General features: G+C 40.2%; 1 protein-coding gene and 1 long non-coding RNA gene across 4 annotated transcripts in view; one reads left to right on the forward strand and one right to left on the reverse strand.

Annotated features, from left to right (window-relative positions):
- Window positions 1-202: 202 nt before the first annotated feature.
- The window catches only part of LOC147756369 (uncharacterized), a 55,416-nt gene continuing 40,347 nt past the window's right edge, over window positions 203-15,271 (reverse strand). For 2 of the 3 annotated variants that reach the window (XR_015324837.1, XR_015324836.1), the window contains 2 exons: window positions 1,398-1,446; window positions 203-1,141 (listed from right to left, as the gene is read on the reverse strand). This is a non-coding gene — a long non-coding RNA (uncharacterized LOC147756369). Of the gene's footprint in view, window positions 1,142-1,397; window positions 1,447-2,651; window positions 3,119-15,271 lie in introns of those variants that run through there. The other variant, XR_015324835.1, reaches the window with a different exon arrangement.
- The window catches only part of LOC111247336 (uncharacterized), a 35,791-nt gene continuing 23,835 nt past the window's right edge, over window positions 3,316-15,271 (forward strand). Inside the window, exons 1-2 of the mRNA XM_022798133.2 lie at window positions 3,316-3,807; window positions 3,931-4,224. The gene's annotated coding sequence lies outside the window, so the exon portion shown is untranslated. The remainder of the gene's footprint in view (window positions 3,808-3,930; window positions 4,225-15,271) is intronic.

Here is a 15,271-nt window from a genome sequence, read left to right on the forward strand (position 1 = left end):
TTAAATATAAATGTGTTTGCTGATAACCTAGTAACACTCGTGCACTGGGACTAATTTCTAAAGTATTATAGTACGAACTAATCCCTATACACGGGCAGCTGATAAAGCTGTCAAAACAAACACGAAATACGTTAACAGCGTTAGTTTATGGTCCCACCACAGGGAAGGACAACTTTTGCAAGGATATTCTAATAGAGCTACGTAATCATAAAAAACATCGATTTTTTAAGATAGGCTTTATTGGATTACGAATAGAAGAGTACAAATCCAATCAGCAGTCCCGCCAATAATCATGCTATCGCTAAGAGTATACTTAAGATTCCCTGCCGGGAGACACTAAAGGTACGATCAGTATAGATACACGCGAGCATATCTATCCTATGTAGGCGGATTCACGGAAGCGTTCGTCAACAGGTACGGTAAAACGCTTTAACTCTGCTTTTTGTACGCTGTGTCTTTGTCTATCCTTCAGGCTCAGTATCGTGCCAAATTCAATTATGGGCTAGTGGTACGAAATCTCTAGGCAGAAAGAGTTGCGAAAATGCTTTCTTCCTATGTTCCCCTCCCGTGCGCATACTTGATCTATTAAAGATTTTTATGATCTCAAAAAAAATAATGGCGTCACAATAAACGGATGGTAAACAAATTAAAAAACATACGCGTATTCTCAACGTACCAATCTGGAGCATAATCAGATTCCGATTCGGAATTTAGTATTCTTCAAAGAGATTTCCTCTTAAATAACTGAGGCATACTCGAGAACATTTAGAAAATCAGGTGACAATTAAATACCGGGGTTCTCATAAATTGTGAACTTAGTTAAGATTTTTTTTGCTCTGGGCTGCTAGGTAAGTCCTTCACTAAATCAGCTCCTACCTAGTTATTTCTTTACTTAACATTGAATGTATCTGATGGATCTTGTATTCATACTACAAATGCTAGACCCAAGAGCTGCTGATGAAGTGTACCAGTTAGCAAATTGAGCAATAAAGCAAATGGAGTCGCTCTTCAAGGATTATCGCAGGTTTAACGTACGACCACGATGTCGCCTGGTGATGGCACCTTCGATGCTAGTCGCAACCTCGTACACCCGACAGGCAGAAGGACGCCGACGCATCTGAACAAGCAATTTTCAATGCCGCTTTTTGAGCAGCGTAAACATAATATACAGGTAAGTGAGTTAGATATTGAAATGAAAATAAGTAGAACATTTTTTTACTTTAAAACGTGGATCCGGAAAAAAATGTACGTATTACATGGCTTGGATGGCTACGGGCTTAGGCAGAGCAAAGACCTTATGCTGAATGCATCACTTTGAGCCAGGTGGAGCAGAACTACCCTAGCTCACTACGATACACCCAACTCTGATTTCTCAATTGATTTCGAAAGGAACTTACCATAGATCAGCCTGCTGGACTCGTTTGTCTGTCAGTTTCATAATGGAACCTGTGAGAATATTGCACGCCATGAACATGATGTCTATTGGACTGACCGAAATCGCCAGCTCCCCTCTCCTACATTAGTTTACGATGTTGAAAGTCTATTTAGAAAGCTCAATTAAACTTAGCTGTACCTACTGTATGTCGTTTATATATAGTTTTTGTTGCAGGCTCGAAAATTTGTCCCTTAGCCTCTTCTTATCAGCTCAATAGAAAACTTCTATAGTTCATTTCAGTGAATACAAATGCATGTTCCTGTATAAAATAGAGAAAATTTTTATTACCTATGTAAGCGTTTAATTAGCATCTCAATTTACCAATCTGTTTGCTTTATAATATTATATGTATGCGGTTAAAAATATAGTGGCCTAACGCTATAACACCACGTTGTCCACATCGTATATTGATAAATACGATATATAAGGTAATATCGTGGTGTCATTCTGATTGGTCTTTTCTATTACGAAGCAATGCTGCTAGATACTGTTAGTATCATTACGGTGATAATCGTAAAATAACAAACCGTATTACAGATTTCACTCTGTTGCCATTATCGATACCGTCATTGTAAGCGCGTATCTGAAGTGCGCTATATATGATGGCTTATGGCGGCGGGTTGAATACGGCCATCATTTGTGAAGACGTTTATAATGGCAGTAAGAGCTGGGTTGCTTTAGCGTTGACGGCTTATGTACCAGAGACAGACCCATTCATGTGAAAACCCACAAGAGCTGCCTAGGCGATGCTTAGTTAAGACTGCAGGACCGGACGTAAAAGCTCGAGACATTTGTCGCTAAAGCGCATGACGTAACTAACGGTTTTAGCGGCTCCTGCGGGCAAACCACAGTTTCCGAATGAATTTGCAAAAAAAAGTATGTACAAAGTTACCTGCCAAGGCCATCAACGCTTCTCAGCTCGTCATCAGCAATGGTTTGTGAAGAAAAATACAGATACAGGCCAATACATATAATTTACTGAAGACTTTTACTAACTCGATTAAGATTACTTTAGAAGATCAATGGTGACGATATATTATATCCCTTTGAGATCAGTAATTATTCTGTAAAAATTGGTTTCTTTAGTTCACTTTTCAAAACACTCACATTCTATCTATGAGTAGAATCGATGAGCGCTTCAAGTGGCGATAAGTAGCGAAACGTTTACTATACATTCAGGTTGACGATAGAGATTAGTCTGTTTATAGTTACTCACCTAGGTTCGAAAAAAATTGTTATCTGTATAACATTCGATCGTTTACGTTCATTGACTAGATGTGTGCAGAGTCAATGTCTTAGGAATCGATCGCCGTTGGCCTCCAAGTATTTTTCTGAAACGGTCTTGCTGCTTTCATTGCCTTCTGCGCATCTTTCCCCTCACGACTGTGGTCGTCGTTTCGTTGGCCGCATCAGAGGCTGTCCGACCTGAGCAGCAATTGGCCGAAACGGCTCCGTTTTTCAGGAAGGAACAGCAGCGGCTCTCAGCATTTCGTCTCCGCACACCGGACGCTTCTGGCGTTGCTAACGGAGTCAGCTATCAAATCGTCGTTAACTATCGGGTTAGATGGCGCTGTCGTCGGCAAGTGGCGCGAACTGTTGTACAGCTCACGCCAGGGTGAGCGGGTTACCTCTGTCGCCAGTGCAAGGAACAGCAGCAGCGGACGGCAAAGACGAAGGGATGCCTGTTCGTCGTGGCACGTAACGCTGCTGCTGTCGGCCGAGCTGTTGTTGTTGGCGTTCTCCTGACGAATGGACAACAACAACAATGCAGGCAAGGGCTGGCACTGGCTTCTTTTCAAGGCCGGCCCTTCCCGTCGTGGCGCAGAAAACTCGCTCCTGGGGTGACCTGCACTTGCCCGCTTTAAACATCAACGCTTCTCAAACACAAACGATAAAGTAGTCAGCGAATGGACAGCTATTGTTCGACATGAACATCAGCATCTGGGAAAGCGCGCACTGACGTATAAAGTATTGTTGCAACTGTCTTGCTACTGATGCCCGGCGCGTTTTCAATTTATGCGAATGCTGAGTACGAACCCTCTGTCCCAGAGTTCGATTGTTTCATAAGCAACGCCGCCAACTGTACAGCCAACCTAAATGCCCTTTAAATCTTACGATTGCAATCGAACAGCGCTCAGGTCCCTAGGATCGTACACAGGAGGGCATAGGACGGACGGCAGTTAACTGCATCAAACAGAGCCGACCACAATGCGATTTTGAGGGATCACAAAAAGGGTTTCGTGCTGCAGCCTCTCATCAGTGACTGATGAAGTGGCCTGCGTCCTAATGAGTTCCCCAAATTGAGACAAAGGATTAGTACTATTGGCATAGTTACGGTTGCAGAAAATCTAAGGCACTGCCTACCTCAGCCTGTAAGTGCTTACTTTTATACAATGGTATCTCTAAGCTTCTCACCTTTACAGAGATTTAAAGAAGTCCTACTTTTAAATATCTATTAATTCTAATAAATTCCAATACGTAATTATTGCCGCCAGACCAAAAGTGCAACCAGGAAAGCTTCCTTCGGAATACCTCTCAGTGAAACATGGACTGAAGTAATACCGCCGCGATGATCTTACCTTTTGTGGACACTTTGTCCTATTAAGAGGACGTACAACGGGCGATCTTGTGCATGTCAATCGGCGCTTTATATTGCAAAAGAGAGCCTTTCTGGCGGAAATTGGAAATCAGAGGACTGAACCTGTTATCGCTACTGTGCAGTGTGTCTGTGTTAGGCGTTGCTGGATTCTTACGAGATTTTATTTACTCAGGATTCAATAGCGCAGAAGGTAAGTTCAAGGAGTATCTTTAAAAAATCCACATATAAACATATCTAAAAAATGTCCCTGTACAGGAGCCGAAATTCGTGTTTTTTCTGTTGAATGTATAGGTGCTTTTGAGATCTATCTGTATTTAGGATAGGATTTGAGACTGTTCACTAGGACATGGTCGTTCCAGCTTTTAGCAGGTCATGAAGAACTGGAAAATCCAGCGGGTGTCCTAATTTAAGTTCCACATTGAAACGCTACCAGCCGGTTGCGCAAAATTCGTATTCGATAAAAGATCTACTATAGAAAGCATCTGAGCCGTTGATTTGAAAAGTGGCTGGAAAAAATTTCGAAGTGGAAGATGTGTCTCGTGGGAGGCTCTATAAAAAGACGAATAACGTATTGTGCTGGAGCTTCTAAATGGAAGCCTTTCCATGTCAAAGCCTGCGGGTTATTAAAGAAACAGGGTAAACATATTGGACAATGTGTGTCCCATGATCTAATTGCTTTTCTACGATAACCGCACATGATTCTGTCAATGGGTAGATGCAACGATGGCAATAGAACATCATTTAGAATAGTTTGGTCACTTGGTGGTCTAGTGCAGCTCTTATCCATTGCAGCCCTATGATTCCCAGTCGGGCACTCACAATCATTGAACGAGGCAATAACTAATTTAATAGAGAATCGCTCATGTTACGTGGAGAACGTTGATTTTTACACCTCTGGTAGAAGTGCAGCAGATAAGGTTGAAGGCTCCCGGTAATCCACCATACTCACCAGACATTACTCCTATAAATTACCATTTTTTTCAGAAGTTGCCATAATCGCTTAACAGAAAAATTGTCTAAACATAAAATCGAGGTTTGACTTCCGTACGATAGACGCCTACAGCAACAAAGTTACCATCCAAAGGCCAGAAGGTCATAGATAATAACAACAGTAGATATTTTAACATAAAAAGGGGTTGAAACGTTAGAGTTTGAACACCTTCCATAAGATAGTAATCATCTCAACATAAAAAACAAACTCGTATTGTAATTACAAAAAAATCAAATCTATACTCGAGGCATTTTAATTTCTCAAAAAATCACACCTTTTTGAAAAGATACTACCATTGTTATGAATAAAGATAAAATAAACCAACTTAATAACATACTAATATCTTCTAAAGTATGTTAACGCTGTAAACAATCAGAGACATCCTGAGTGTCCTGAAAAATTAGGCGCACTCAAAGTCGGCCGGTACGATGCCAAACGTGGGCAAATTAAGAGGAAAAGCGTTCAAGTCTATTTCAATATGCGCTGTCACTGCAAGAACAAGATTTGCCGAATCTGGCCTAAAAAACGATTCAAATCTATTAATAGCTTTAGCTCACAAAAGCTAGCAAAATCTATTATTTATCTTTCACTTAGAAAAGCACTCGTTTCCATTTAAAATAAATGAACTTTGACCCTTTCCTACAATCCCCAACAGTTAACGTATTGCCCGTTAATCTTAGGTACACATCGTAATCTATGTCAAAGCCCAGACGCACGGTTCGTTTCGGGCTGGGAGCCAATCGTCTGATAGAATGCCTAATAGTAACGTAAAACTCGAAACGTAGAGGCCCTTCAATATTAAAGCCCTTTGTATCCAAAGTATGCCAATCCCGACGGCAAACTACTGAAATTGTAAGGTATGTTCTTACAATTTCAATAGTAAAGAGATTAACTTACGCTTTCAATTTTTTCTTATATTTCAAGAGATAATAAAAAGCAAGCTTGTGCTATTCTAATAAACTGATCAAACTAAGGCCACTACAGCTTTACCAAGAAAAACATTCGTCGTATGGTCGTTTGAAAATTGTTTTACATAGCATCGGTTCGTCAGTACTTCAATTAACCTACTAATCTTCACCATATATACATGTATATATATATATATATACATGTATATATATATATATATACATGTATATATATATATATATACATGTATATATATATATATATATGTGCCAATTAACGCTTCGTATGTTTGCGTTTCTTCATTTCGTACGTTTATAAAGCGTATTACTGATCTAAATGTAGTTACGATGTGCAGCATTCTTCTAGAACTCTTCGTTGTTACTTTTTTATAGAAAATCCCAATGTTGACATTAACTATTTCCGTACCTCTTCAATGATTGTATTAGCAATCTGCTGTCGACGGTGAAGAAAGATCCAGACGTACATTTTCGGCAGAAAGATTTGATTGTTTTGTTCAGAGATCGAAGATGCGCCGCAGGCAGTTTCTTCCAATGTAACTGGATGCCATAGAATCCAACTATGGTGTTATCTTGACCAGAAAAAGCCTTAGTGCCGTTTTCGTTGAAAAACTATATCGATCTTCAATAAATGCAGCAGGCACGAGGCCTTCACATACACCGAACGATTTCGTGCTTAGCACCTCCTCACATATGGACATCTGCTCCTGTCTTTGAAGGTATAGTTATTTTTTGCAAAGCCTTTGCTGATCGATCGCCGTGGCCAATTTTAATCGTTTTAGCCTCTTGTGTGTTAATTTCCAGGCCAACATTTGTGACCCAAGCCCTAATAGTACAATTTGATGAAATCGACTACCGCTATACCGTTCAATGTTATCCGCGTACATAATGCTTTTGACTTGTTGTGGGATTATTAATAAATTTCTATTAAGCCAAAAAATAGTAATAACAATAATGGACTTAGATTGTTCCCTTGAATAGTTTCCCTATTTGTTAGGGTAAAAGACCGCTGCCATTATATCATAGTATTGTTATGAGATCTAGTATTTTCGCCAAGACTCTGTGGCCACTTAGCTTTTCGAGTAGCTGAGTTCCCGAACCGAATCTGAAGGCATAAACATACCTTCAAAAGTGATATTTCAACGCCATTTAAGGATGCCGAGCAAGCCGACATCATGGTGGAGCGTTACGCGTGCACTGCTTTTCTTATGATCGACGAGCGAATGTACTAGACAATTACTTTAACGGTGAAGTTTAGTTTATACTATAACTCTTAACTTAATTTATGTATATTCAACTTTCGCTTCATCGAAACCGGCTTAGCTCCTAGCTGGCGTTGAAGAGCTGCAGAACAATTAAATGAACCTTGCTACGTAAACATTATCTCATCTGGCAAGTTTACGTACGTAAGCATAATAATGGGGTGATAGAGATGGTTGACCATTTAGATTTTCTCCGTGTACTTTATCATCGCTGATACTTGAAAACTTTTCCTTCCTAATTAGTTAGGTTTTTTTTAGATGTCCAAAACGTTATTTTTAGGTACCATCGTAGGAGTTTATCTATATAAAGTGGCACATCTAAATTTCTCCCTGACTTGCATCTCTTACGAAAGGAGTGTATTTAAACAAAAACAGATACTTCGACAAAGTGTTTTGCATGCACCAGTAGAGTTATTGTTAACAGTCACACACGACCATTGTAAACGCGATTACATCTTCAGTTCACTACCTACTTACTAGTTATTTTTAAGTTCTTAAGAAGTTTTTTTAAACTATTTTAATACATTTTCAAGCTCTTTTTAGCATTTAAAGGTTATTAAAGATCTTTCAGTTTGCCTGATGGAAATATGGTGCGCATTTTTCAGGAGAACAAAAACGGTTTTCGGTCCTGACAGGGATTTGTTTAAGAAAAAAAAACATTCGATAGTAACAGTTCTTCGTTAAAATTGCAACCACGAAACGGTATTTTCCGTCGCAGGGAAAAAGGAAGAACTCGTTTTTTTCTAGTGTGATAAACAGCGCTCCAAGATATGTCCCAAATGTCATTTTGTATATATATGTATATATTGTAAAGATGCTTATCGCGACCATTAATATCATATATCATAATCCCAAGGTAAATGCGGTACCAAAAAGCATTATGAAAATTACTGGCAATAATGTAGATCGTTGATTTCGGGCAGGAACGTTTTGATAGGGTTTTTCCAATGTTTAGTAAATATAAAGCTAAGTCGAATGAACCGTAGTAGCAGTTTGTTATTTTGGCAGCTGCAGCAGATCGAATCCTGGACGCCAGTCAGACAACAGTGTTTGCCGCTCATTATGAACGAGGCTAGAGCGCCGATCGACTTTTGACAAACGCATAAATGCCGCTAACTGGGAAGCAGACCCTACGCTCGAAGCTCTCGTTGCCTGCCTGTACGCGGACATCATGATCATATCTGCTCCAGCGCCGGTCCTTCCACACGGCAGCTAAAATGCTCGGCGTTCGATAGATGGTCTCTACTATTGTCTTCGCATGTCTAGCAGAATCGACAAACTTGTTGCTGACTTTTCGAACGGCCATGGGGCAGACGGCGTTCAGCAACGTTAGCATAGTTCTAGACAGAGCTGTTTGAGGGCTTCCCATAAGATTATACGTTCTGGTCAACGTGAAAGACTTTGTTGCGGCTGTTGTAGTCCAAGATTACGGACAGCTCCATTGTACGCCACTTTCGCCAGGACCTGGAACCGCGTTAGAGAAACTAAAAAGAAAAGGGGCATTGGGGCTTACATTAGCCCCCATTTGAGTGATGCCACTTTTCCAAGGCCTAGTACTGTGCAGCGATCTGGGCCGTCGAGTGTACCGCTCGTACAAAGCGGCCTCCTTGAATTAGAGAAGGCTCAAAAAGCGCGGAACTTTCGCCTAGGCAAGATAATAGCTAAAATTGAAGAAGAATCCCGCATTCAAACGTATGTGTTCAGCAGTAGCCCGGTCTACCGGGTCCACATTGGACGAGCTCCACATTCCATCGCCTCAGATGAAAAAACCAGAAGAAGACGGCGGGGCGTTTCGAAACCGCAAGACGTTGCAACGCCTTCTTTCTAGAGGGCAAGCTTGCAATGCGGATTCGGAAGATGCTGGTCCGGTGTGAGGTCTGCTAGCGGTGTAACCGTGACTCAGGGAAACGTGATGTCCTCACCCGGTGCCAACTCTGGAACGCCCCTTTTATAGGGTTGCGGTAGACTTCGTGGGCCCCTCAAAATCTCAGCCGATAAAGCTAACCGATACTAAAATGTGCAATTTTAGTGATGGTCGATTACTGTGCCAGCCTTATCCAGCTCGTGCCGGTCCGAGAGGCGGTTGTCGTGATCTGGGTGACGAAATCACATCGAACACGTTAAGACGGCTCTAGGATACCGACAGTGCAAAACGCTGGTCGAGCGTGTGATCCGAGTTGTCTTAGAAGGGCTAAAAGCGAACAGACTTTACGGGTTTCTACAACAAAACAGTTGTATATCACTAACAAATACAGTGAATGGACAACCTTTGATCATCTGTTCATCAATTCAAATGTTGCAAATGAGCAAAAAAAAATCCAGTGTACACGTCTTATCGGAAACGTTTCGTTGGTTTTATTCGAGGTATTACTGGAATAGGTTCCTAAAGTTGCAATGAAAAAAAGAGCCAGTTTAACGTGGACGATTAATCTAAAATGTTAATGATGTATATTTATTTTTCTCATTTGTTGATGAATGTACGCAGTATTTGACGTATCGACAAATCCCACCTGGACCACTTTGTACACTTATATATCTGTTGCATCCTACAGCGCCATATCGGCCCGTAACTGTGAGTGAGTTTGAATGTACTACATAATAGTTAACGAGCTCAACGACAAAAACACTGGAGATTGTGTAACTCATTGTAATATATATATATATATATATATCGTATAGTGTTTATGCGACAGCAGAAGAAAAACCAATCTTATGAAGAAGTTCTGGAAGCTGGAATCACACAAAAGTGAACTAGTCACCGAGCCGGGTCGTTCGCAGCCGAACCAGTTCCTTGGGTACTTCTGTTCTTATGCCATACTATCAAATCTGTCAAGGTTCGCCCATTAAGTAGTAACAATCGCTCCAATGGTACCTGCTGCATCGCAAAGAAGACTCTAACAGTGATGTAACCGATAATAGCGAGTTTAACTTCATTCAAGTTCATCTATACAAGCCTTATAAAACGAACGAAGTCAATTATTCTTAGTACTAGCGCTACGGGCGACGCTATTCACATGTGAGCTTTCATTGAAACACGGCCTCCTCAATTTCTATATGCGGCTCATCGTCGACACCGAAGAATAACGAGGAACTTGGCAGCTACGGTATGTTTGGTCTTTTTTTTTTTACTGCTGCTGGTGCTGCTAATCAATCAGCCCCGCAGAGCAGACGAAACAGCAATCACAATAACAACAAAAATAAAAACGTTCCTTCATCACGACATTGTCAAGCACACTAAGACATATTCTCACATAAATGGGCTTGCACTATTACATTAAGCATCCTTATTTTTACTGTTGTTGTTGTTGATGATGCTGTGTGCAACATCTGTTGCGCAATGCAGAGCGGCGACAATCGCAGCGGTCAGCAACAACAAAACAGGAAAGATACGACGACGACGACGACGACATTTGGCAAAGGCACACGCAGCGGCAGGATAGTGGGCAACGGGCGGTTACGGTAGCGCTATGCTACGACTCTAACCGATAAAGACGACATAAAGGCCACGTCTTTGGCCAGAAGATAAAAGCAACTGTTTTATTTTATGTCGCTGCTTATAAAGCTTTCATCTACTATTCCGTTCGTCCATTATTTATTGGTTTGCCTCTGTCGATTTTTTGTATAATATTACGTGCGATACGCCCTCTGATGCGGTGTGCCGCAGCATCATCGACCGACGGGGGTTACTTACTATGACTTTACTATTATCTCATACGTTACACGTTAACGCAATTTAGTGACGCACATGTGTCGAGTGTGCATGAACTGGGGGAAGAATATTCTGTATTACGGTAGTAGCTGTGCAAACGAACATTATCGAATAGCTTCTTGCCATTTAATTGTTGGGACTGTTTACACAACCAAAATGTTTTTTAGACGACTTTACCTTTAAACGGCTATTGACACACATTCAGATGGGTATCATGGCCATAAGCACGAAAAAAAAAATGTAAAAGCATAGCATAGTACAATACTTAATAGCAGGGAATCAATGTAGGGGTTCAAATCGAATTTTCCATTGCTTGGGGTCTAGATGGAGAAGTATGATTCAACGCTTCCGGCTAGAAAACGCCATATCTTATGTGGAAGCACAGCATTACGTATACGAAAGCTTCAGCAATTGTACATGTACCTAACTACATACTTAGAAGTAGTTAGGCCTAAAGAACGATGTTTAGATCGAGGGCGGGTAGAAAAATGTAAGCAAAGCTTAACTAATTCAATATTAATGACTAGATCCGAATGCATGGAAGATCCGTTAGTTGTCAAATGTTGCGTAATTTGCAGACGACAAAAGTAAGCCGTTCAGGTGTAGCCAGTCATGCTTATGTTAAGCAAGGTGTTAATGGGTTTCGTAATGAACTTCCCGATTCACGCTAGGACTCTGAAAAGACCTCATGCGTAACCGTCACTTCGTAGTAAATCTTAAGCAGACCTGGGCTCCATATCTAAATTGGGGCAACGGTAATTAAACGATTCATACTGGCTGGAAAAATCCGGTGCATTCGGTGTTGGATCCAATCGTATAGACTCACGCGTATGTCAACGCGCGGATATAGAACTGCTAAGACAAAAACGAAATCTCTGCAACTTATGTGAATATACCAGCAACGATCATATTTTCTAACGGATTTTTCAATAGGAACTTACGAGTAATGAGCAATCATCGTTCACAGAATGTGAGAATCTATGGTAAGATCATTCCCTTTTTTCTACTCTATGATAGCCCCTTTTGAGGAAACGAAGTTACAGAACGATCACTTTCGATTGTCGCAAAGGGGACGGAAGATCGACAATAAATGAACTATACCACCAACAGGCTCCACGCCTTTAGACCTGGCACTATAATATTGCACGAACCTTTTGAATCTTATTATTCAATATATTTTATAATATTTCGAGTCCAGCTGATTGATTAAAAATGAAAAAATATACGGCATAGTGATGCACGACGCAGTGTGCGTGCGTAACGTCTGTTAACTCTGAGTAAATGGTAGCCTACGGATAAGCCATATAGTTGGATCCACTTTGTAGCACAATGTGGCAAAGTTCTCGTACGTTCATTTGAAAGCTTCACCTTTGAATGCGACTGCTAGCTAGAACAGTGTTACTAAAGCTATTAGTAAGCTTGACGTCTAGGGACGACGCGCCTAAAAAAACAGCTTGTAGTTACGAATGGCAAATAACTTGCATTTGAGTAGGCACAACTTGAGCCGTATTTGAAGACACGGGTCTGTTGTCTCAAGGACTGTACTCGTCCTAGAATAATTTACGGGTGCTCTTTTACGTCTTCATGATTAGTGTTCTTGTGTCCAGATTACAGTATGCCTCAAAGAAGCACAAGCAAGACATAATCTTACAGCATGGCGTCTTTTAGGAAGCGTCCGAGCTGCTTTTTTGCGCTGTTATTATGATTTACTGATCGTGTAGCAGCAGTAGTAACCGCAAACAGAGGTAAAATTGGAAAAAGATTAAAACAGCACAAATACAATTGCTTCACCATCCTGCTCTTGAAATATGTTACGCCAAACATACTTATTCAGCCAAAAATTTTTTTCCAATTCAGCTTTTTTCATACATGTATATTGTACAAGAAATTTCTAAATAGAAGCAATCACTAAGTTGCTTACTTAAAGTCGCTGACTCGGCTGATAACATTCTGGGGTAACTGGCGTTCCCCCTAAGCTCATTTTACGTACTATGTCCGGTCAACATCAATTTGAAACATCCCAAAGATGAACTTTTAAACTTTTCTGCCTTACGCAGAACGAATGTGTACATGCGGAAATAGTGTACACGTCATCATATGTATACATGATGAGTTCAATTCTAATAGATTGCTTATATATGGATATTTACAACAGTTGTTGCTGAGGCACGGGGCTGTTGCACAAGAAACATTTGTGATGATCTAGGCCGATGTGCCTAGACGGTGTTATTTTCGAGCTGTATGATTCTGCGCGACAAAGGAGAGAAAAACGAAAACGTGTTGTAAATCTTAAACAAGACTATATTGTTGTGAAGCATGTACAAAGAATCATTCAAAGATTCAATGAAACCGCAGGATTTACGTGACCGCGAGGCTTTCGAAGATCGGCAGGCGAAAGATGCGTAATTTGTGTTGGTTAGATTTGAATAAAACGTGTATTTGGCGTACGACGTAGATTGAAATAGTTCAGAAGCCAAAAACTACAGAATCCTATAATCTACAAGAGCTTCTAAGGGTAAACGTTTGCAAAGGTTAAATATTAACTTTAATAATAATAAATAATAGAAAGAATAATAAATTAAAGATAAGATTGCTCATGCCTTTACTTAATTGCTAAAGGGCATGGCAACTGAAAAAAACAGCATCACAAAAACATTTTGCCACCATACTTTGTCATTTGCTGTTAAATTTAGAGGAGCTTCCAATGGAACCAAACATCGAAATTACTCAATTAATCAAGCCTCCTATTGTAGAGTTTTAATTAAAAAACTCACCATAAAATTATAGAAGCAGGTGCACACAGATTTCTAGAAAAGAACTCCATCTGAAGACTTTAGTGGACCGACTGTTATTATGACGCCACCACTAGCCGCTTTCCTTCTGGTAAACGTTATCTTTCACGTTCTTCTTTAACCCACTTCTGCGTTTAGAAAATATTGCATATAGGATATTTAAATTAAGTTGTTTAAATAAAATAGGTATGAATACTTATTTATAAGCTACATAACGTGTGAAATAACATGTTGTACACGTGCCGTCAATCCGCACTTTATGGGCTCGTAGATCCCCGTCACGTGCGTCCTATCCATTATAAGTGCGACTTGCTTCGATCACGAATCTCTGTCAAAACCTGCATCGGTCCCAAGTCCTTAAGCAGAAAATTCCCGGAGCGTAAGTAAAGCGATATTGCTTTACCTAGGCCTATTGATATACCGCTCAAACGTAACGCACAATAAAGAAATCCTGCAAACTCCAATCTAGGGCTAGCGATAGACAAAGATCACAAACATCTACGGGACCTCAAGCAATGAAAAAAAACTTGTTCTTTCGAAAGTAGTTCTTGTTTTGTGCGTCAAAATTCTACACTAATAACAAATGTTTTTTTAATAAATACCCCAGTTCATTGTGAGTCTTCTGCTTTGCCTCGTGAAAATCTTAGAAATTATATTTCGACAGCCCCATGAAGACGAGTAAAGATTATTTACTGAAGGCCTTATCAACACTAACATTGATCGTCGATTGCAGGCAATGAAGGCAAATTTATATTCGTCTGGCATAAACGCTTGACGTAAATAGCAAATCTTGTTGATACTCCGTAAATTAACCTCCTACCTCTTCCATAATGAGTTCTAGGGAAAGGTGACTCTCTTCTGGTACCGATGATATTGAACGAGCGGGTATTCGATACGACAAACAGGCCGTGAAAATAGGCCCTGATTTCTGCATATTTACTTCTGGCGTTATTAAAATTAGACCAGTCTGCATAAATATACGTTACACACGCGTCACTAGTTGACATAGGCTACTTGACATGCTATAGAATCAATACGGCGGTCGAATAGACTGTATAATTATATAACAGACAAGGTTGTGATACAGTAATTGAAGTCAACGATAATTACTTCACCAGGTCATGAAGCGTTTGCCGTTGTAGCAAGTTTTGTATCCTAGTTATAGAATGGCAGTGTTATAATTCTTTTAATATACCATATCAATAACCGATAATAGAAATACTCTTAATATACAATCTAAAGTAATTAATGCAACATGACTGAGTCACGGTCATGCATCTTGGTTTGACCTCTCGACACAGATGTCGATGCATTTCTGGGCGTTATTGCCTTTAATCCGATTTTCATTTGCCAAAAGCCGTAAGTTACTAAAGCCGTAAGTTTTAAAGTACTTGTTGACCTAACTGTGTTGATGTGGCACTCACAGCTAAAACTTCTGAAACGCGGTCGATCCATGCCTTCGATCACTCAATTGGCATACCATTATGCCGGAGTAGATAAATTGAATTGTTCTTTTTTCAATATTTATATTCGAGCTTTGTAACATTCATTCGAAAG

The sequence above is a fragment of the Varroa destructor genome, unplaced genomic scaffold (genome assembly GCF_002443255.2).
Source record: "Varroa destructor unplaced genomic scaffold, Vdes_3.0 BEIS01000003.1, whole genome shotgun sequence".
Taxonomy (NCBI): domain Eukaryota; kingdom Metazoa; phylum Arthropoda; class Arachnida; order Mesostigmata; family Varroidae; genus Varroa; species Varroa destructor.